Here is a 23,849-nt window from a genome sequence, read left to right on the forward strand (position 1 = left end):
AGCTCACTCCTCAGCTCTGTCTCTGTAGTTGGCTTCCCGCTCTGACACTTTCGAGCTTTGCTACACTCAGACACCCCTGATCCTTCTGCAACCCCACAGGACCTGAGACCACACTGTCCCTGCGAGGGCTCCACCCCCACTTAGCCTTGGGAACAATGTGCCTCAGTGGAGCAGACTTTTAAAAGTACAAATTTTGTGCTCCATTGCTCTGCAGCTTGCCAGGAGCTGGCCCCTCCCACTGCGGTCTATCTTTCCATCACTTCAAATTCACATGACTTCCTGTCTTAAATGAAGCAAAAGGGATTCTTCATACCAGACAGTATTGATTGAAGAAATGCTCAAATGCATTATACAACCAAATACAATATAAATGAAATAATTGCATCCAAGAATTACATACGAAAGATCTCTGCTCTGGGAAGAAAGAATGGTCACCCAAATTGACTTCTGTTTATTAATAATCACGAGAACTATTATATACTGAATACTTCTCACTACACAAAGTATTAAGAATTTTGTAAACCTATATATTTTTTTAAAATATTTATTTATTTATTTGCTAAAGAGAGCAGGGGGAAGAGCAGAAGGAGAGGGAGAAGCAGATCCTGCACTGATTGCAGATCCCTACATGGGGCTCAATCCCACAACCTTGAGAACATGACCTGAGCTGAAATTGGGTTGGACTCTTAACTGACTCAGCTGCCCATGTGCCCAAGTACTTTGTAGAACTATCTTATATAACTCTTAGTGAACTTTTATGAAATACCAGTATCTCAATTTTATAGATGAGAATGTAAAACAGAGCCAAAGTAACATGCTCAAAAATCATGATTAGAAAGTGACACATTCAAAATTTGTTTGAATTCTATGTCATTCCAAGATGTAGCATTTTCTCTACTGTTTTAAATAAACTTCTTGCTCTTAGATAATCAATAAAATCATTTCTTAAAGACATAGAGTTTTGAACTCAGTATTTCAATTTATCCTCTGTGTTTTTATATCATTCTTATTAGAAGCATAATAAACTATTCTTAAGAAAGTTTATGGTGAAGACCAACTATATCAGTGCAATATTCTTTTTTAAAAAGGGGAGGCATTTGCTTTGAGACTGTTGAGGGAGAAGAAAACTTTCTTACTTCTTTGACTTGTTTGGTATAAATCAACTTTCTAAATCTTTGTAATATGTTATAAGGAACTAGATTTATCCTCTGCCCTGAAATTAAAAAAAAAAAAAAAAGCTAATACAGGAAAATAGCAGATACTAAGACAGGTATTAGACAACAAATAGTGATTGCTAAGAAATAGGAAGTAAGCGTAGTTAACACTAACACTGCCTCAAATTTAGTATGTGAAGAGTGTTCTAATCATAGAGCAAGGAAAAGGAACACACATAGAATCCAGAGGTCTCCCTGAGTCAAGGGAGTAGAGAGTGTGAGAGACCAAAGCCAACAGAGCTCACAGGAAAAGGTGCCAGAGATGAGAGACTTGTGCTGAGAAAAAGTCTAGAGAGTAGAAATCTTAGAAAGTCTCTCAATTTTGCAGATGAGTTGTGATCAACATATGCATTTGAATACTTAAACCTAAGGAAATAATACCCAAAAGGATTGAAGGGAAAGATCCCGTAAGCCCAGGTATAGTGCTCATGCCTACCAGCAAGAGCAGAAAATCTTGTATTATACAGAGCATTGAGTAAAGTACTGAGAAGGCTTTTTTCTCCCAACTAGTCTGAGAATAAATGTTACTCTGGTTTTGTTTCAAGCATTTTAAAAGCAAGACCTGAAAGGTTGGAAGTGCTTCCAAATAATAGTATTTCAGAATGAAGCTCAGGAATACTTACAGAAACAGGAGATATCCAGGATCCAAGATATTAAGATTAATAATCTATAACCTCTAATTTGAAAAATAAGACTTGTAAGGGAGAGGAAAATATGACCCAAATATCAAGAAAAATCAATCAATTGAAACTGATACAGAATGTATATAGATAATAGCATTTGTAGACTTAAAACCATTGAATAAATTAAGTAAATATGTTAAGGATATCTTTAAAATATAAAAATAGAACCACTAGAGATGAAAACTACAATATCTTTAATGGATGAACAGAAAATTGGATGCCACATATGAAAATACTAGTGGACTTGAAAATAGTAATAGAAACCTTTCAAAATGAAATATGGAGGAAAAAAGACTTAAAAATTAAGACTTAAAGTATAATTTCCAGTGATGTAATGTTAGTATAATGAAAATTCTCAAAGGAAAAAGGAGAGAGAAAACATTTTGAAGTTTCAGTGGCAGAAAGTTTTCCATATTTCGTGAAAGCTGTAAAGCCAGAGATCCAAACATTTAGCTCAGTGAACCCTATCCAAAAGAAATAAGAATAAAAATGCTAAGATAGGAAAATTGCTTAAATCTAGTAATAAGAGAAATCCTAAAAGACAAAAATAGCACAGAATATAGAGAGCAACAAAGATAATGGCAGATTTCTCATCTAAAACAATGTGAGCTCAAAGATAGTAGAGCAACATCTTTAAAGAACTGAAAGAGAAATTATCTTCCTAGAGTCCTCTGTGTGCTATGAACTTTTAAAATAGATGAATTCATAAGAAGTATGCACCCTCATCATAATGGAACCAAACCCGAAATCAATAGCAGAAATAACATAGTAAAATCTCCAAATACACAGAGAGTGAAAAAACATGTTTCTAAATAATTGCTGGAACAAAAAGAATTTCTCAAAGGTAATAAAAAATACATGTAAATTAATAAAAATGAAAATTCAAATCTTTGGGATACAACTAAAGTGAAATTTAGAGGAAAAGTTACTGTGCTTAATTCTTATACTAGAATTAAAAATAAATTCCCAAATCAATAATCTAGGCTCCCACCTCAAGAAACTTGGAAAAATTACAAAATTAACTGAAAACACATAGAAGTAATATAAGAGCAAAAATAATTTGTATTCAAGATAGAAAAAGGTAGGAACAAGCCAGAAGATGTTTTTAAAGAAATCTATAAAACTGACAAATCTTAGCAAACTGACAAGAGAGATGGAGGGATAGAGCAGAATGGAAAGGGGAAGTGGGAGAGGAGACACAAATTACCAGTATCAAGTAATATCGGGAATCAAGGAAGGCATACCATTATAGATCCTAGTGACATTAAAAAGATAAGTGAATATTACTAACATTTATATGCCCATAAATCCAATAGCTTAAATGAAACGGATATATTTCTTGAAAGATACAAACTCCAAAACACACTTAAGAATTAAATAATCTGAATAGTCATATTTGAATTAAATAAGTTGATTTTATATTTAAATTTTTTGCATAATGTAAACTTCAAAAACAGATGGCTTTACTGGAGAATTCTACCAAACTTCAAAATAAATAATATTCATTCTGTAAAAACTCTTACAGAATATTAAAAATCACAAAGGAAGAAGGCAAGAGAGGAAGAAGGGAGTAAAAGAACTTCTAAACAGCCAGAAAACAATTTTTTAAATGGCAATAGTAAATCCCTACTTATCTATAATAACTTTAAATGAATTCACTTCTTCAATAAAAAGAAGTTGGCTAAATGACTTGGCTAAAAATAATCAGACCCAACTGTGTGCTGATTTTAGGAGACTCACTAAAGCCTTAAGGCTCATAAGTGAAGGTATGAAAAGAGATAAACCAATACGTGGAAATAAAAACAGCAAGAATAGCTACATTCATATTAAAGAAAAATTTGAAGTAAAAAACTGTTATAAGAAACAAAGGAAGTAACTATGTAATAATAAAGGAGTCAACTAATGAAGAGGATTTTACAACTGTATTGGAGAACCTAAGTATATGCAGCAAATATTAACATATCTGAAGGAAGAGATAAGGAGGAATATAACAATAGTAGGAGTTCTTAATATTATACTGTTAACAATGGATAGATCATCCATACAGAAAATCAATAAAGAAACATTTAACTTGAACTATACCTTAGACCAAATGAAACTAATAGGTATATACAGAATTTTCCAACCAATAGCACCTGATCACACAGTTTTCCAAAGGGCATATGAAGCATTTTCTAGAAAAGTAAGACTTAATGAACTTAAGAACATTAAAATCATATCGAATACCTTTTCTGATACAATGTTAGGAAATTAGAAATCAGTAACAGGAGGAAAGCTGAAATACTAATGAACAGCACACTCTTGATTTTCAAGAATAAATCAAAAAATATCTTGAGGCAAATGAAAATGGAAACACAATGTATAAGTGTAGAGAAGCAGCAACAACCATTCTAAGATGAAAATTTATAGTGGTAAATGCCAACATTAATTTAAAAAAAAAGAGGGAAAAAAGAAAACCAGCTGAACTTTGCACCTTAAAGATCAACTAAACCCAAAGTTAGCCTTAGAAGGAGATAACAGTGATGAGAGCAGAAACACATGGGGACTAGGAAAGGGATAGCAGAGCTGAAGGAAACTAAGGGCTGACTTTCACAAGGATAAAATTGGCAAACCTTTAGTTAAAGTAAGAAAAAAAGAAAGGAGAACTCAAATAAAATCAGAATGGAAATAAGAGACATTACAACTGACAGCAGAGAAATAAAAAGAATAAAAAACTGCTTTGAACAATTACACACTAATATTTTGGATAGCCTAGAAGAAATTACTAAATTCCTGGAAATGAACAACTTACCAAGATTAAATGATGAAGAAATAGAAAATGTGAGCAGAACAATAATTAAGGAGCTTGAATCAGTAATCAAAAAATTTCCCAAGAAAGAAAAGTCTGGGACAGATGGTTTCACAGGTGAAATTTACCAAACATTTAAAGAAGAATGTCAAACCTTCTCAGACTCTTCCAAAAATTGAAAAGGAAGAGACACTTCCAAACTCATTTTATGAGGCCAGGATCACCCTGATACCAAAACCAGACAAGAATACTATCAGAAAAGAAAAAGTGGAGGCTAATATCTCTGATGAACATATATGTAAAAATCCTCATCAAAATACTAGCAAACCAAATTCAATGGCACATTAAAAGGATCAGACTCATGACTGAGTGGATTTTTCCCCAGGGTGAAAGGGTGGTTTAACATATACAAATCAATAAATGTGATATACCATGTTAACAAATGAAAGGTAAAAATTGTATTATCATCTCAGTAGGTGAGAAAAGCATTTGACAAAACTTTACATTCCTTCATGATAAAAAAAAACTCTTAAATTAGGTATTAAAGAAATGCATCTCAATATAAGTAATGTTATCTATGATAAGACCACAGTTAACATACTCAACAGTGAAAAACTGAAAGGTTTTCCTCTCCTATCAGGAACAAGGCAAGCATGCCCACTTTCACCACTTACATTTTTTTTTTTTAAAGATTTTATTTATTTGTCAGAGAGAGAGAGAGCGCGCAAGCACAGGTAGAGAGAGTGGCAGGCAGAGTCAGAGGGAGAAGCAGGCTCCCCGCGGAGCAAGGAGCCCAATGTGGGACTCGATCCCAAGACGCTGGGATCATGACCTGAGCCGAAGGCAGCTGCTTAACCAACTGAGCCACCCAGGTGTCCCACCACTTACATTTAACATAGGAAGGAACACAGGAAGTCCTACTCCAAGCGATTAGGCAAGAGCAAGAAGAAAATTTGGCATCCAAATCAGAAAGAAATAAAATTGTCTATATTTTTAGATTAAATAACATTATATGTGTCCACCAAAATACTTAGCATTAATAAGCAATTTGAGCAAATGTAAAGGATATAAATCAATGTAGAAAAAACAGTTGCATTTCTATACACTCACTACAAAACATCTAAGAAATCAAGAAAATAATCCCATTCTCAATAGCATTGAAAATAGTAATATATTTAGTAATAAAGTTAATCAGGAAATGAGAGATCTATACAATGAATGTTATAAAATATTGACAAAAGAAATTAAGACACAAATAGATATTTCATGTTCATGGATTGGAAGAATTAATATTGTTAAAAAGACCAAAATTATGCAAAGCAATTGACAGATTTAGTTTAACCCCCATCAAAATTCCAAAAACATTTTTAACAAAAATAGAAAAAAAAATCCTAAAATTTGTGTGGGACCACATATAGCCAAATAGCTTTTAGCAAGAATAACAAAGGAGGAAGCATCACACTGCTGGGTTTCAAACTACATTGCAAAGCTCTAGCAATAAAAACAGTATTGTACTAGCATAGAAACAAACACATAGACCAATGGAACAGAACAGAGAGTCTATAAAAATCCATGCATATACAACCATACCATTCAACAAAGATGCCAAGAATAAACAGTGGGGAAAGGAGAGTCTCTTCAAAAGTAGTGTTGAGAAATTTGGATATCCACATGCAAAAGAATGGACTTGGACCCTTACCTTACACCATACACAAAAATCAACTGAAATTGTATTAAAGACTTAAACATAAACCATAACATTTCCACAAGAAAGTATAGAGGAAAAGCTCAGCAATGATTTTTTGAATATGACAGAAAAGACAGTTTCTGTTCATTTCTCTTGTGAACTTACCTACTTTCTTGTTGCTTTGCCTGCTTGGTTTTGTCTTTTTTAGTTTTTGTTTTTGTTTTTGTTTTGTTGTTGTTGTTAAAACCCCCTCTCCTGGGGGTTTGTTTTCATTGTTGGCTGTGTGTTGTAGTTGTTTAGTTAGTCACTTCCTGAACTACTTTTACAAAGTCTGTAGTTTTTGTCATATGGGAACTTTGAAGTCCCTATTTCTTTAGTTTGTGATCTAAAATAAGAAAGGGAGGAAGAAAGGAAGGAGGGGGACAAGAAAAGGGAAGGGGAAGGGGAGCTCATCTGGTCTTTACAGATTGGCTGTTTTCAGGCATGTCTGTAACTCATCCCCGGACTACTCACAGCCTTGACTTTGATTTTCTTCTCTTGCTGAACCTAGAATCAGCCAGAGGTGAAAGCTTGAGGTTTTTTCCTTAGGTCTTCTCTGAAAGTGCATCCTGCCCTTAAAATTCATTTGTCTTCTAAATTCCTCCATATGTGCACACACTTCTTTACACTTTACAAAAAACCTCCAGCTTTCCCTCACAGACTTTCAATGCATCTATTGTTTGCCTCCCCTTGATTCCCTTGCCTCAAACAACAGCAGGTTGTTGGTGTACCTTGCACTATTTTCACAGAATGCCCTCTGAACAGCCACAGCTCTGCCTGAAGGAGTTTGATTTTGTTTTAAATTCGTTAGTGGGGCGCCTGGGTGGCTCCGTGGGTTAAAGCCTCTGCCTTCGGCTCAGGTCATGATTTCAGGGTCCTGGGATAGAGCCCTGCATGGGGCTCTCTGCTCAGCGGGGAGCCTGCTTCCCTTCCTCTCTCTTTGCGTGCTTCTCTGCCTACTTGTGATCTCTGTCTGTCAAATAAATAAATAAAGTCTTTAAAAAATAAAATAAAATAAATTCCAGTTAGTTAACATATAATATTTATAGTAGTCTCAGAGGTACAATATAGTGATACATCACGTCCATATATCGCCCAGTGCTCATCACAGGTGCTTTCCTTAATCCTCCTCACCCATCCCTTTTGTCACCTCCCCTAGCTAGAGAGTATAGTGCTAAATGAAGTAAATCGGTCAGAGAGAAAATTGTGTCTCAATCAAAACAAAAAGACAAGGACCTTCAATCAGTCCTTCAGGTAGGCTCCAAATAGGTCAAAGCAGACAAGTTTCTGCAGAATAAGAGCTGATATGTTCTCTTTCTGGACTTAGGGCTGGGGTTGGATCCTGGGAGTAGAGACTATATTTCTTGCCAGTGGTGGGGTGGGGAGGGACAAGGATGAATGAAAATGGAAAGCCTTCCTATCATTTACAAGTCCGTTTTTTCTTGACTCAGCATTTGAGTGGTTCTATACCTTTGACTATTGTGTAGACTTGGGCAGTTTGTTCTGACAATTTTGACATTTTTCAGTGCCCCTATGGAGCTATGAACTTTTGGAACTACCTAATGTACCATTTTCACAGACATGATTCCTGTTTTTCTCTTCTTAATCTTGTATCTCCATGGCTTTCTTGCTTATTTATTAATTTTCAAGTCAGAGCTTTTTTCTGCTAATGATCTTTGGTTATCCATATTTAAAAGTGGAATAATAAAAACGTTATTGGAAACACTATGCCTATGGGTAGGGATTATCATGTGCAGGCTTTAGTATTAAAACATTATCTATTTGTATCATTATATTAGGAATTTCCTGATGTATGTTTAGTTTATTCATCTTTACCTGGTCTGTTCAAAAGAGGAAACTTTTCTGGTCATCTGAGAGGGTAGACTTGGCTACTGTCATTTTGAGGGACATGTAAAATCAAGGTGTTGAGGGGTTTCCACATTCAGTAAACAAATGGTCACTGAATCATCTTACACCCGAATGCACATGGGGCCTCCCGTTACAGAGCCCTCTCTGTGTCTTTGGTGAGGGAATGCGTGCTTCAGTTACCTAGTTTAGAAGAATCATTAGGCAGTCCTCCAGATATTAGTCTGATATTTACCTTCATTTTCAGAAGTACTATCATTTGGAAGTTCCTCACTGCTGGTTAAAAATTCACATTTGTTGTATCTGCTTTCAAATACTACAATTCAGGGGCTTTCCCTCTTAAAGTTTTCCTGTGATTTTTTTGTTTTCTCTTTTCTTGTGGACTTTTTTTTTAATGTTAATTATTTTAGTGACATTTAGGGGTGGAGAGGACTTAGCTGTGTTTTCAAACCACCATCTTTACTCTGAAATCTGTTTGTAGGACTTCTCCTTAACCCCTATTTCTTGAATCTGATTTTAAGAACCAGTTTCTAGGATTTAAGCTTTACAAATTTGAAGAGACTTTTTAGGATAAATGGTAGAAATAAAAAAATTTCTTCAGGTACTTTGTCATATTTATCTTTTAATGGATAATCTTGAACATCAAAAATCTTGAGCATCATCATACAAGTTTATTTTAAAATAATATTTTAATTCATTAATACTTTAAACCTTTTGTTGAATGTAGTATCAAAGATAGACCAGGCCCTAATTGTGAAAACATTTGGCTTAGCAACTAACGGCTTCCAAGGGTGATACATAATGTCAAACAACTTGCCCATTGGAAATTTAGTTGATCGTTCCTCAATAATATTTTATTATTATATTACTAATTTTTATTATTTTATTATTTATATTATGATATTATTATTTCCTTTATTTTCATTTCCATGTCCTGTGGCTTCTAGGCTAAATCTTCAGTTTTTCTTCTATTAATTAATCCATTAGTTCATATAAAGCCATCAAGTTAATTTGTAGGAAAACAGAACACTTAAAGGCATGGAATATTTGGTTGTTGACTATATTCCATTATTATACTCTTTCATTTTTACAATTATGAGTAGTTGTCTGCTACTTTATGGTCAAAATTGCAAGATTATTTCATTTCACTATTGCTCTTATAGTAATATTTGAAAATCCTTTTTAAGGTGGGTATTCTTCTTATGGTTCATTCTTACAAACTGTTTTTTAAGGTTAGATTCTTGAAATAAATTTGTTGAAAAGATCACTGAAATGGAAAATTGGAGTGACTCATTCAAGCAAAGTGTAATTGAATGTTTGAGTCATTACTCTTGATGACAAATATAAAAACTAATGAAAGTCAATGGTGTTAAAATCTACAAAAAGTAAAACATCAAACACAGCAGGGAAGACCAAGATCAAAGGAATACATAGGTTGTGAAAGTGTTGTAAATCATGACTACCACAATCTCAAGTGTCAGTGAAGCTTACATTAAAACTATAGAGCTACATTTTTGGGTGGTATAGGAGGGATGGTTAAAAAGGTAGTTATTTGTGTTCTGTAGAAAGCCAAGGATACATTATAAACTTAGTTAAGACTTCTCAGTGCCACCTCCCCAGGTTTCTGAGAAAGACTCTAATGTGTTACTTGACTTTTTTCTATTTGTCCAAGCTCTTCTCCAGTCCTGGTTTGACAGTTGGCTTTCCTTTTTCTTCGCCAGTCCTTAGACTTTAATTTATTTCCTTTTTCTTCCCATTCCTTAGACTTTATTTTTGTTTTGATTGTTTAACTTCCCAACTTGGCATGGTGACACTGACATAGAACCAAATTTTTAGCCAAATTTTTGGTAGGCCTATAACTTGTTCCTCATCAGTCTGGTCAGGCAAATCCTAGGGCACGGAGCATTAATCTAAGAAAATTACAACTATGAATTTAAGAATAGAATGTAAGCTCAGAAGTCAAGCTCTTCAAAATGGGGAAGTTGGAGTCTTACAGTAGAGACCTGATAAGGAAGGGTAGTTTTCTCCCGTTGCCCGGTTTTAAGTCTGAGATGGAACGCTGATAAAATGAGCTTGGGAACCATTCCAGGTCAACAGTAATGTTCAAGTGATCAAATAGTGGGAGTAGGTAAAGAGAGGTGTTTAGCTTGGAGAACACTGGCAGTGATGAATTCTTACTCATAGCCATTTTAAAAAGATGTCAGAGTCAGGTTTCCTGGAAGGTCTATGCAGATTGATAACAAGGATCAACTAGCAGGTGGAGAGATATAAATAAAAGGAACCAGCTTCTAGGTTCTATGCTGTCTTTCATATTTCATGTTTGTTTGATTGTTCTAAAGCATATAAGAAATCAGGCCATCATTTCCTAAATGTAATAAACTAGCAAAGAGTTCTTATGATTGCCTTTAGTTATGGTAGCCAAGAGAGTATCAGCAAAAAAAGTCATATTACTTCAAACCCTCCTCATTGTCTATATCATATTTATCTCTACTGTTTTTATTTGAAAAACTTGGTCCAATCCAATTATTACTGGAGCGCAGTTAAAACTGTTGTTCTACCTTATTGTCAAGAAGCCAGTAGATCAATAATAGCTTTATCTCCATACCTCTAAACAGAACTTGAAATGCATGTGTATGTGTATGTGATATAGTTAGGGAGTTGATAGCTTAGGCTCTAGAGTCAGATGTCTGAGGCTCAGTCTACATTTCCTAATAGCACTAGATCTGTCATTGTACCCAAGTTAATTTTATGCATATCTCAAATTCCCGACTTGTTAAATGAGTCTAAAGATGTTACATACTTCACAAAATACAATAAGGTGATAAGGTAAAAATGACATCATTTAAGGCTATAAACTTGAAATTTTTTTCAGTATGATATGTCCAAATGCTCAAGCGTCACCAGGCTCTTCCTGGCATTACTAATACAGAAAAATTAATACTATTATATATTAATTATTTTATTGTCGTTTCCATTTCAGTATAAAATGTATAAATGAGGACTGCCTCATTAAGAGTTCACATTAAAAAGGATCTAAAATGAAAGAAGATGGGATTGGGAGGGAGACAAACCATAAGTGACTCTTAATCTCACAAAACAAACTGAGGGTTGCTGGGGGGAGGGGGTTTGGGAGAAGGGGGTGGTATTATGGACATTGGGGAGGGTATGTGTTTTGGTGAGTGCTGTGAAGTGTGTAAACCTGGCGATTCACAGACCTGTACCCCTGGGAATAAAAATATATGTTTATAAAAAATAAAAAAAAATTAATAATAAAAAAAATAAATAAAAAGGATCCACTCCAATCTTGGTATCTAAACCAAAATCTCCTGAAGGTATACCAAAAGAGAGGGTTGTAACTTACAGTGCCCACAGAAATGCCTACTAAATTCTCTTTGATTCCACAGTAGACAAGTCTCATCTTATTTATTTATGTTGCTTTAATATATTAAAAAGCTAATGCCTTTATGACTGAGTGTCTTGATATTTTTTCACTGTTTTAGTGACATCATGGGAATTAACAATCCATTTATAGAAAATTCATAGTATTCTCTACTTGGTACTTGCATTTACACTCTAAATTATTATTTTGTAATAAGGTTTTTATGTCCCTGAAGACTTCAGTGTTGAGCCCTGAGTGAACTTACTAATGGATCAAGGCAATCTTGAAGAATACCTAGTAGTTCCATCTTATGTAAATATCATTTTTCCTAAATCTTCATATTGCCATTACATTTCAAATACTCTTTGAGCCTTAATATTCTATTGTTATAGAGTGAAACAAACCTCTTAATCTCTTATTATGAAAGTGGGAAATGAAACTAATAAAAGCTTTTCTTTTTGTGTGTAACCAGACTCTTGGTTTTGTTAGAACCAGAATAAAAATAAAGTTTTCATAACCTCTTAGTTGTTCACTTTCAGAACTATTATGTCATTTTTCACTGAGTTTGTAGGCAATATTTCAGTGCCTTATAGTAAGATAATTATATTGAGCTGCCTGACTGGAAATTACAACAAAAACAGCACGAGCTTTCCTCTTTTCCTCTGTAAGAAGCAACTCTATTTGAACATCTGGTATCATTTGCCTAAGATACATCAAAAGGAATAATATTCGACAAGTAATGCTTCTATGAATGCTTCAATATCCTATATTTTAATATATATCATAATTTATTTTAGACTTTGAACAAGTTTAGTTAGAAATGATTGCGGATTTGTATTCCAAGATAAAATTTACTGATGATATGATTGTACTCGTCAGAATAAGAACAAAAATAATCATCAGGGATATTACCTGTTTTGTATTTGAAAATTCCTTAGGGAGAAATTTAATTAATCACCCCTCATTGCTTTATTAGCCTTCTCTTGTTGCTATTCTTCCTTATAATCATTATCAAGGACTGGCCAGAGACCTCTGACTGTAACCTTGAACTAAGACAAAAAAGAAACAGAATCTTTATAGAAGTATTTAGATAAAGAGGAAAGTGGAGACCTAGAGTAGCATCTCTACCACCTAAAGTGAGAACTAAAACCCTTGTGACTGTCCTGGAGTGAGGGCTGAGGCCAGTATTATTAATTAGTTTTCAAGTCGTCATTGCTATCAATTTTCCTTGGCTTACAGAACCTTGATATTTTTAGAAATGCAATGTGTTGAACCATAGGAGAGGTGTCATGGTTTGGTCTATTCAGTTCAATAGTCTCATTCTAATCTCTGTGTTCTGCAGAATCCTTCGGGGCAAGTGCTCTGAGTAACAGTTACTCACTTAGATGTATGTCTTTTGTTTTGTTCATTGTAGTGCTCTGGCCTGTGTTGCTGTGTTCCCCGCAGTCTTGGTTCTCTGGTTCCCGCTGCCAGTCACTGGATCAAACCTCTGGTGAGTCTTCCTACACTCAGTATTTACTGTTAATATCCTCATCTGTCCCTAGTTTTGTGACTGCCTCTACACTGTAGCTTTCACGTGTAAATTCAGCTAAATCGTTTTAGGAATCACTGGGTTCAGATTAGAATTCCTATAGCCTTTCCTGTGACTTTGCAAGCATCTAATTCTTGTATTAAACCCTTTTCTGCTTAAAATACTTACAAAGATTTTTATTTCCGAAACTGAGCATGATGGACACGGCCATACTCTTTTTGCAGGTAAGTTTGGCCCTGTGACTCAGTGGTTACAAGGGTTGTTGGGATTTTTTGCATATCTTCTGGTAAAGATAGTTTTCTGATTAAAGATATAAGGGTATAAAAGTAAGTAGTTTGGCTGTTCTTCTCCTTTCCATCTTTCTCCTTCTCTTCCTTCCTTTGATCTCAGTGTTAGAGCAGGTGTCTTACAACCACATAATTTCTAGACCGATGAGGACCAAAGGCTATATTAGGCATAGTAGTGAAGGGTGGAAAAACCCTGGGTCCTTGATAACATCATTAGGCTACTGAAGAAGGTCTGGACTGCTTACTGAATTTGTGCATTGTTAGGTTTCCTGCTATGTACTAGAAGAATAATTTCTAATTGATCAGGTAGTATTACCTACTGACTTCTTCATGGCCATAGATTAAAGGTAAAGAAAATATGAACTTCTCTAATGGGACAGGTGCTGTCAGTATTCCACCCATGTTCTCAGGTTTTACTCTTCCATTGTAGTCTAGCCAAACTTCCATGGTCATACAATGTCTCTGTGACTGAGTACTTTTCTTTGAATTTCAGAAGGCCTCCTTCCAACATCTAGAGCAAGGTAAAATTGCCAAGAAATTAACATCTCTTCAGATATCCTCAACCAGTCACTCTCAGAAATTGTCATATAAATATACTAATCTCTTGGTACCCCGGGCAGGAAAATTCTGAGTGGTTTTTACCATTCCCAGACTTGCACAGCACACTGTATTAGCTTAATAACTGATCATTTATTGCTTGTCTCATATATAGAGGTTATACTATCTAAATCAAATATTTGCACTTGATTTCTTCTCCCTTATGTGCTTCTATGAGAATCAAAGTTAAGGCACCTAAATTAAAATCAAATTAGATCCATTAAATCCCAATCAAATAAAAGAGTCTTTGCTGTTTTACTCAGTGGTCAGTGCACAAAGCCCTGTGGAAGCCATCTGGGATTTAATTTATGACTACAGCTTTTCAAAGACTTGGGCTCTTTGATTTTGATATATTATTTCAGTTATTACTGTGTCTTGACTATTCCCATCATATAATTCCTAATGGATACCATTACATCACCTTTATCACTAGCTATCATCAAGAAAATTTATAATTAACCTACTGCTCTGACTCTACTACTGCTTCAAAAGACAACTTAATTTTAATTCATTTTGAAGACCATTTTCCCATTTGTTAAATGACTTTAACTGAAAATAGAGTCTGAGTTCTCCTTAATCAAGTATCTGCTATTTCCATGAGCTCAAGCCACATGACTTTTTATATCCCTGTGTGCAGGCAAGATGGGTAGATTTTTTTTTTTTTTGTAGAGTTAAAAAAAAATAGCCCCTGTTGACATGAGAATACTTTGCTTCTTGGCTAAAGTGCTAGTAATTCTGTAGGTAAGAGAGGTTTCCTAAGGTAACAAGCCATTGTAACTGAATTAAAATATCTTGCTACCAGGGAAGACCAAATAATGAGCTAGCGGATGCATCACTGAGGATGTGCTCATTTAAAATATTACTGCCTCTTGTCACCTACCATATGGAAATGACTCTACTGAGATTACATCTTAATGAGAAAGAGGAAGAAGAAAACTGAAGAATGATTTGTACTCCGGTCAATTACTCTGTATGACAGAGCACACTGTGAAGACTTCAGGGCCCCAAGAAAAAGATTATAAAATGGGGGGGAGGTGGATGTCAAGCAAAAGCTGATATCCACTGAGCAACTAGTATACAGGGTTACCCTGTATATTAGATTGCATGAAAAATATAAAAAATTTAAAAAATAAGGAAGCAAAATAATAAGCTATAGTTAAACTTTGCCTTAACTCTCCATTTCCACTTCACAGCACTTAAGAATTGTGGGATCAGCAAAAACATTTTGCTTTTACAAGAAAAGCTATTTTATTCTGACAGAAAGGCCTTAGGTAAAAAGTAAATTTAAAAATCCAATTTAGAGGGGAAAATTTTAGGAAACTGTGTTATTTTTTTTGTTGGTAGAAACTGTCACACATACAACTGAGTTCCCTTGCATGAATCTTTTATCAAAGCAAGACCAATGAGGCTAGTTAGCTGATGATAGAGCAGTTTTTACACAAAACAATTTTATTTTGTTGAGTTTTAGTTGATGACAAACATGTTTGAATATCTACTAGGAAAATTTCCAAGAAGGTCCCCTTCTGTTGGAGGGAGAAAGGGGTAATAGGCTTTAGGAAGTAATTTTCCTGATAGAAATGATCTTTCAACTCTGTTAACCGATTAGTGCCAGGAATGTGTTTTATACAACTTATTGTAAGAAAAATTATAAAGACAAAAAAAAGAGTTCCCCCAATTGTAAGCGTATTGATAATAAAGACCTTAATTTAAGTCATCTGAAGATCCTCACTGCCCATAACCATACTTTGTAATTATTATGTTGTCAATAAGTATTTATTGAATAAATGAATGCTAGTTATGTTTTATCTTATGTTCTCAAAGAATTTATAATCTAGTTGACTTACGGAGGCATACTTCTGTGAACTGGCCAAAACTGCTATGTTGTATACACAATCAGTGGGCTCTTTGGTTAACTACTGATAGCTGTTAGCAGTTTAAAATAAGTAAAGGTAATTCCCAGGCTATAATAAAAGCAAGTCTCAGACAAATTTGGCCACAGACGCCAACATGTATTATCAGTCAAGTATAGGATGTTTTTAAAAAATTTGATCAGGTTCCAGTTTATGAGAAAGTAATTTGCATGAAAGATGTACTTAAGACATATGTGACAGTATTCCATTGTTAGATCATTACTAAATCAGTCTATTAAGAAATCCCTGGGTCAGCGGTAGAAAAGAAATATTTAAGAATTAAGTCTAAGATGTCATGCTTAAGGGTGTAAGTGAAAGCTATATTGTTCATTATACTCTTATCCCTATTAATGCAAAGTCTAGGATTATTCCTAAAATATTTTAGTCAATCTACACATCTTGAAGACCACCAGTGAGATTTCATCCCTAATAACTATTTTGATAATGAACAGAATTCCTCCAGTAGAGCCATAATTGTAACATACTGTGCTGATGAACTAATTTTGATGATGATGACCAGAGAAAGAGGTAACTCAAGTTACCTCTTGTAGTAGCTGTTGGAGGGATGGGCTAGTTCATTTTCTGCTGTTTCTGATAAGGACAAATAAATTCTCCTAGAGTGTGGTTTTCATATGCATATATAATAGCAAATTGACTATGCTAAAGTACTTCAAATAAATGCAGTTTCATATCATATATGACATGAGTGGAGATCAGTAAAAATAACTAATGCATATTGAATGCTTCCTGTGTGTGGAGGGAAGCTTCTAAATATTTCACATGAGTCAGCTCAAATAATCCCACAGCAACACTATTATTTCATTGTCGGTAAGAGAAAATTGAGGCTCTGAGAAGCTGGGTTGCTTGCTAAGGTAAGAAGCTGGCAGGTGGCAATTTATGATTTAAATGTAGGTAATTAGCTCTAAAATCCACACTCTAAACCAAACTGAAGTAGTGACTCTCAGAACACTGAATGCAGAATGATGGAACTAAGGACTAACTTGTACAAGCTACTGGGACTTGGAGCTTGACCCAGTCATACATGCAGAAGGACTGGACAGGTGTGCTGTTTGTCCTGGATTCCAGATCTGCTCAGTAGGTAAACAGACTCAGTTACAGGTGAACCAAGATTACCTATGTGGTAGGTACTCTGACATGTGTCCATATTCTGTCTATATCATTTATTCAAATTTGTAACAGAAAAGCAGTTATCTTTATCCAAACAATCAGGCTTGACCTGTACACCCAGCTTCTAAGGACTTACATAGCTGATAGGCCATCTGGACAAGTGCCATGATCAATTGAAGCCCTGGATTCATACTACAGTGGTGAGTTTCAAGGGGTATGGGTGATTTAGTGATGGTAGAATATGATTATTTGGTGGAGACAGCTCAGTAGATGAAAAAAATGCAATCTAAAAATAATTACTTCAGTGGAACAACCAATTTACCCTTTAAAAATTTTATTAATGCATAATTGCCGTACAGTGCTATATAAGTTTCAGGTGTACAATGTACTAATTCAACAATTGTACGCCATGCTCAGGGATCACCACTATTAGGTTAGTCACCATCTGTCTTACAATTGTTGTTACAATGTGATTAACTATATTCCCTATGCTGTACTTCTCATCTCTGTGACTTAATTATTTTGTAACTGGAAGTTTTGCTTCTTAACTCCTGAATCTGTTTTGCCCACCTTCCCATCTACCTCCCATCTGGCAAATACCAGTTTGTTGTCTGTATTTAACGGTCTTTTTTTTGTTGTTCATTTTGTTTTTTATATTCTGCATGTCTGTGAAATCCTATGATATTCATCTTTTCTGGGTCTGAATTAACTTAGTATTAGACCCTCTAGATCCATTTATGTTGTCAAAAATGGCAAGATGTCATTCTTTTTTTTTTTTTTTGGCTTAGCAGTATTCCATTGTGCGTGTGTGTGTGTGTGTGTATGCCACATCCTCTTTATCCATTCTTCTGTTGATGGACAATTGATTTGCTTCCCTGTCTTTGTTACAGTAAATAAAGCCACAATTAACACAGGGATGCATGTGTTGTCTTTTTGAATTAATGTTTTTGTTTTCTTTGGGTCAATACCCAATATTGGAATTACTAGGTCATATGGTGTTTCTATTTTTTGGAAGAATTTTTGGAGGAATCTCCATATTCTTTTCCATAGTGTTATACCAATTTAAATTCCTGCCAGCAGTGCACAAAGATACCCTTTTCTCCAACTTTAGACCTTTGCTTGTTATTTCTTCTCTTTTTTTTTAAATTAATTTATTTTTTTCAGCGTAACAGTATTCATTGTTTTGCACCACACCCAGTGCTCCATGCAATCCGTGCCCTCTCCAATACCCACCACCTGGTTTCCCCAACCTCCCACCCCCAAACCCTTCAAACCCCTGATTGTTTTTCAGAGTCCTTTTTGATACTAGTCATTCTGACTGGTTTGAAGTGATATATTATTGTGATTTTGATTTGCATTTCCTGACGGTCAGTACTATTGAGTACCTCTTCATGTGCCTGTTGGCTATCTCTGTGTCTTCTTTGGAAAAATGTCTGTTTGAGATCTCAGCCCATTTTTTAATCAGATTGTATTTTTTGGTATAGAGTTGTAAAACTTTTTTGTATATACTTTGGATATTAACCCCTATCAGATATATTATTTTTGCAAATAACTGCTTTCATTCAGTAGGTTGCCCTTCTGTTTTATCAATAGTTTCCTTTGTTGTGTAAAATATTTTTATTTTGATGTTGTCCTAATCATTAATTTTTGCTTTTGTTTTCCTTGCCTGAGGAGACATATCCATACATGTGTTGCTAAGTATGATGTCCAAGAGATTAATGCCTTTGTTTTCTATTATAAGTTTAATGGCTTTAGGTGTCACATTTCAGTCTTTAACACACTTTGAGTTTATTATTATGTATGGTATAAGAACACGGTCCAGTTTCATTCTATTGTACATAGTTGTCTAGTTTTCCCAACTCATTTTTGTAAGAGATTGTCTTACTCCCATAGCATGTTGTTTCCTTCTTTATTATAGATTAATTGACCACATAGGTGTGGGTTTATTTCTGGGCTCTCTATCCTATCCATTTATCGATCGATCTATCTATCTATCTATCTATCTATATATATATATATGTTGGGGCTAGTACCAGACTCTTGTTATTGTAACATCACATTGATTGATTTTTTAATATTGAACCAGACTTGCCACACTGGAATAAATCCCACCTGATTTTAGTGAAGGATTTTTTTAATGTATTATTAAATTTGGTTTGCTACTATTTTGTTGATGGTTTTGCACCTATGTTCATTTAAAATAATGAGAATAGGTGTTTTAATTTTTTGGGGTTTTTTTTGTTTTTTGTTTTTTTAAAAGATTTTATTTATTTGACAGAGAGATCACAAGTAGGCAGAGAGGCAGGCAGAGAGAGAGGGAGAAGCAGGTTCCCTGCTGAGCAGAGAGCCTGACGGTGGCTCGATCCCAGGACCCTGAGACCATGACCCGAGCTGAAGGCAGAGGCTTAACCCATTGAGCCACCCAGGTGCCCCTATTTTTTTGTTTTTGTATTTGTCTGGTTTTGGTATCAGGGTAATGGTGGCCTCATAGAATGAATTTGGAAGTTTCCCCTCCTCTTTTAATTTTTGCAATTGTGAGAAGAATAGGTATTAATTCCTCATTACATGTTTGACAGAATCCACCTGTGAAGCCCTCTGGTCCTAGATTATTCTTTGTTGAGAGTTTTTTATTACCACATCAATTTTGTTACTAGTAATTGGTCTACTAAAATTTCCTATTTCTTACTGAGTTTTAGAATACTGTATGTTTCCAGAAATTTATTAATTTGTTCTAAGTTGTCCGATTTGTTGGCATGAAATTTTTCATAATATTTTCATAATTCTTGGTATTCCTTTGTATTTCTCTTTTATTTCTGATTTTATTTATTTCAATACAGACTCTTTTTTTCTTAATGAGTCTGGTTAAAGGTTTATTAGTTTTTGTTTATCATTTCAAATGATCAGCTTGTGTTTCATTGATTTTATTTTTCTGTTGCTTTGTCATAGTGTCTGTGTAATTTATTTCCATTCCAATCTTTATTTCCTTCTTTAGCTTTAGGCTTTGTTTGTTCTCTTTTTCTAGCTTCTTTAGATATAAGTTAAGTTTTGTTTTTGTTTTTGTTTCTGTTTTTGTTTTTGAGATTTTTCTTGTTTCTTGAGATAGGCCTATGGTGCTATAAACTTCCCCCTTAGAACTGCTTTTTATGTGTCTCAAAGATTGTGGAGCATTGTGTTTTCATTTGTCTTTAAGTATTTTTTTTAATTTCCCCTTTGATTTCTTCATTGCCCATCAGTTGTTTAGCAAGTACGGTGTTTAACCTCCATGGATTTATGTTTTGTTCCAGATTTTTTCTTATAATTCAATTCTAGTTTCATATCATTGGGGTTATAAAAGATGCTGGATGCAATTTCAGTCTTCCTAAGTTTACTGAGACTTGTTTCATCCTAACATGATCCATGCTGGAGAATGTTGCACGTACACTTGAGAAGAATGTGTATTTTGGTTTTGGATGGAATGTTCTGTATATACCTGTTAGGTCCCTCTAGTCTAATGTGCCCTATAAAGTCACCATTTCCTAGTTGCTTTTCTGTCTGGATGATCTGTCCACTGATGTAACTGAGATGTTAAATTGCCCTGTTCTTACTGTATTACTGCCAACTTCTCCCTTTATGTCTGTTACTATATGTATATTTTTTTATTTAGGCACATAGAGATTTACAATTATACATTCTCTTATTGGATTGTTCCCTTTATCATTATGTAGTGCTCTTCTTTGTCTCTTGCTATAATCTTTCTCTCTCCTTCTATTCTGTATGATAACCTTGCTGGGTAGAGTATTCTTGGTTGTAGGTTTTTTCCGCTTAGCACTTTGAATATATCCCGCCACTCCCTCTGGTCTACAGAGTTGCTGCTGATAGCCTTATAGGATTTCTCTTATATGTGGTTGTTTTCTTTTCTCTTGCTTTTAAAATTCTCCCTTTATCATTCCTTGCTGACTTTTTAGATATTAGGTGTCTTGGTGTGGACCTCCTTTGGTTCCCCATTTAGGGACTGAGAGTCCCTAGAATCTGAGAGTCCAGAAGTAATAGAATAAAACTTGAAGAAATCTACAATGATCTCTTTATATATCCATGAAGGAATCAAGACCTAGAGAGGTCAACTGACTTTAACAAATGTGAACGCTTCCAGAATATTAAAAGCTTTTGAATATTCTTATAATATATTCTGATAAAAAAAAACTGAACTAGGAAAAAAAAGTCCATTTCAGCTGCCTGAGGGAAAGTAAGATATGTGAATATCTTTGTTAAAGTTCATCATATTTGACAGTTTTACAGTTTCAGTGTTGGTATGAAAGTGAGGGAGGAAACCTTGGTTTTCTAGCATTTAAAAAATGTATATTACCACCTATCTTCTAAAACTTCAGATTTAGTGAATTGTCCTTGGAGTAAAATAGTTCAGTATAACAACAGGCAAATTACCATTATGCTATCAATCTTTTTGGACATGGTTACTATTATTAATGAGTAGTTAATTGAGGTTGATAAAAAATTTTTCCCTTTTTACCTTTTCATCTCCTTAAAAACAAAAGTAATACTGCATTTTGGGTGACAGCTTTTCTATCTCTGTGGAAAGAACTGGACTTTGATTAAGTATATATTAAACTATTGAAAAGGTCTATGTGTGTGTGTATATATGTGCAAATGCATGCATATGTTTGAGTTTTCACATTCACTGAAACAGTGTTGGCAATATCAAAACTTTTTTTTCTTAATCATATATGTAGCCAATGCAGGTATAGTGTCCTAGAGTTATAACCTCTGTCACATCAGTAAATACCCATGATTTGTTAAAATTGTTCTATGGTTATGTATGGTACTTCTCTAAGCTTTGACTGACAAGATGATTTTACTGAAAGGGACTATATCAGATACTGACCATTTGGATGCACAAATAAAACTGCGACATCTGAAATAAAAGAACTTTAAAACCTTATTTTTGGAGAACAAATCGAAATCTTTCCAATGACTTCACTTCAGGCAGAAGTAGTACTTACCAGTATCTTCTCTTCTTTGGAAAAATAAAATGGGGAAATAAAAGTTACAGCATTAAATGACCCCCATATGTAAAGGGAAACATAAATACGTCTGACTTTAGATCAAGTAAAAGTTCTATTTTGGAAACTCTGGTTTTACTGTGTTTCTTTTGGGTATTACACAAGAGAAATGGTTTATATATACTATGCCTAAAATAAGTACTTAATCTTCATGAATGTGATTCTCATGGAAGCACAAACAAGCTCCTGTGTCCCTGTATCATCCCTCTTTCCCAGTCTATACAATAAGGAATCTTAAGAGTAATTATTTTCAGTACAATGTGATGTAACTGTGCCACTTTCATCAGCATTAACAAGGGCAGCACAGCTAATTCTTCATTCAGGGCACTGATTTGGAGTTCTGTTGTGTGAAATGGCTCTACAACTAATAAATTAGACTTTCTGCAAGTTATACAACAGCTGAGAATAGGGAGCATCTTCAGAAATCCTCAGCCCCAAATGGTTTCTCTACTTATACTAAACATTGAGAGAATTGCTCTGAATTGAGCTTTCTTAGGCCTTCAAAACTGCTCGGTAAGGGAGTAAAAAAAGGAACAGAAAATAATATCTATTGTTTAATTTAAATCATGCTAGACAGAGTGTTGCAAAATAAGTAGACTGTTTGAAATCAAAAGCCATGTAGTAGGATGAAATATTTTAGTTTCCTAAGAGGGCGTAGAGGAGGGTCTAAGGGTTAGAGTACCTGCTCTTGGATGAGTGTATGGAAGTTTTCGTCCTATAGAAGAAACCTTTCTTTCTTTCTTTTTAAAGATTTTATTTATTTATTTATTTGACAGAAAGAGAGAGAGAGAGGTCACAAGTAGGCAGAGAGGCAGGCAGAGAGAGAGGGGGAAGCAGGCTCCTTGGTGAGCAGAGATCCCAATGTGGGGCTCCATTCCAGGACCCTGAGATCATGACCTGAATGCAAGGCAGAGGCTTTAACCCACTGAGCCACCCAGGTGTCCTAGAAAAAAGCTTCTAATGAACTTGTTTTACTTTCAGTGGAAAAGACAGTGTTTCCTGGAATGACCAAAATAAATAAATAAATAAATAAATAAATAGGAAACTTTTAAATAATCTCATTAGTCTTTCAAGATTATTTTCAGGTACCTGTTGAGTTTGTGGATTTCTTTTTATTTGATATCTGGTATGTTACATTATTTAAAATGATCATTATATTAGAGTCTCCCCCTGGAAACAGAAGAATACAAAAAGGTCTGAATCCCTAAGCTCATCACCTATGACATAGTATAACAAGGATTTCTGTGTATAGTAAGACAGGGCAGTGTTTCCTAGACTCAACATCTAGGTGGTCATACAAGGATTTTCCCCAAGGGAAATGTGTTTTTCCATGAATGTGCAGTAACATGAAATATTTCAGAAGAAATGGAGGTAGGTTTTTGTTTTTTGTTTTGTTGTTGTTTATTTGTTTGCTTGTTTTTTAGTAAGAATTAACTAGGTTTTTGTTAATACCCACTCATAGCAATCAGTGAAATTCTCCTTCCCTTTTCTGAGCAGCCCCTCTTGTTTGATGGTGATTTTTATTTCCCAGTTTACTCTGAGTTGTCATTAAAACTTGATTATTGTGAGGCTAGAATCAAGTCAAATTTCCTCCTCTTAGTAAGATACAGCTCTTATTTCATGCCATATCTCTTGTTTTCTCCTCATTTAGCTTGTGTTCTTTCTCAAGACATTTCTTCAGGAACA

The sequence above is a fragment of the Mustela putorius genome, unplaced genomic scaffold (assembly GCF_011764305.1).
Source record: "Mustela putorius furo isolate JIRA1106 unplaced genomic scaffold, ASM1176430v1.1 tig00000145_pilon_pilon_pilon, whole genome shotgun sequence".
NCBI classification, from domain to species: Eukaryota; Metazoa; Chordata; class Mammalia; order Carnivora; family Mustelidae; genus Mustela; species Mustela putorius.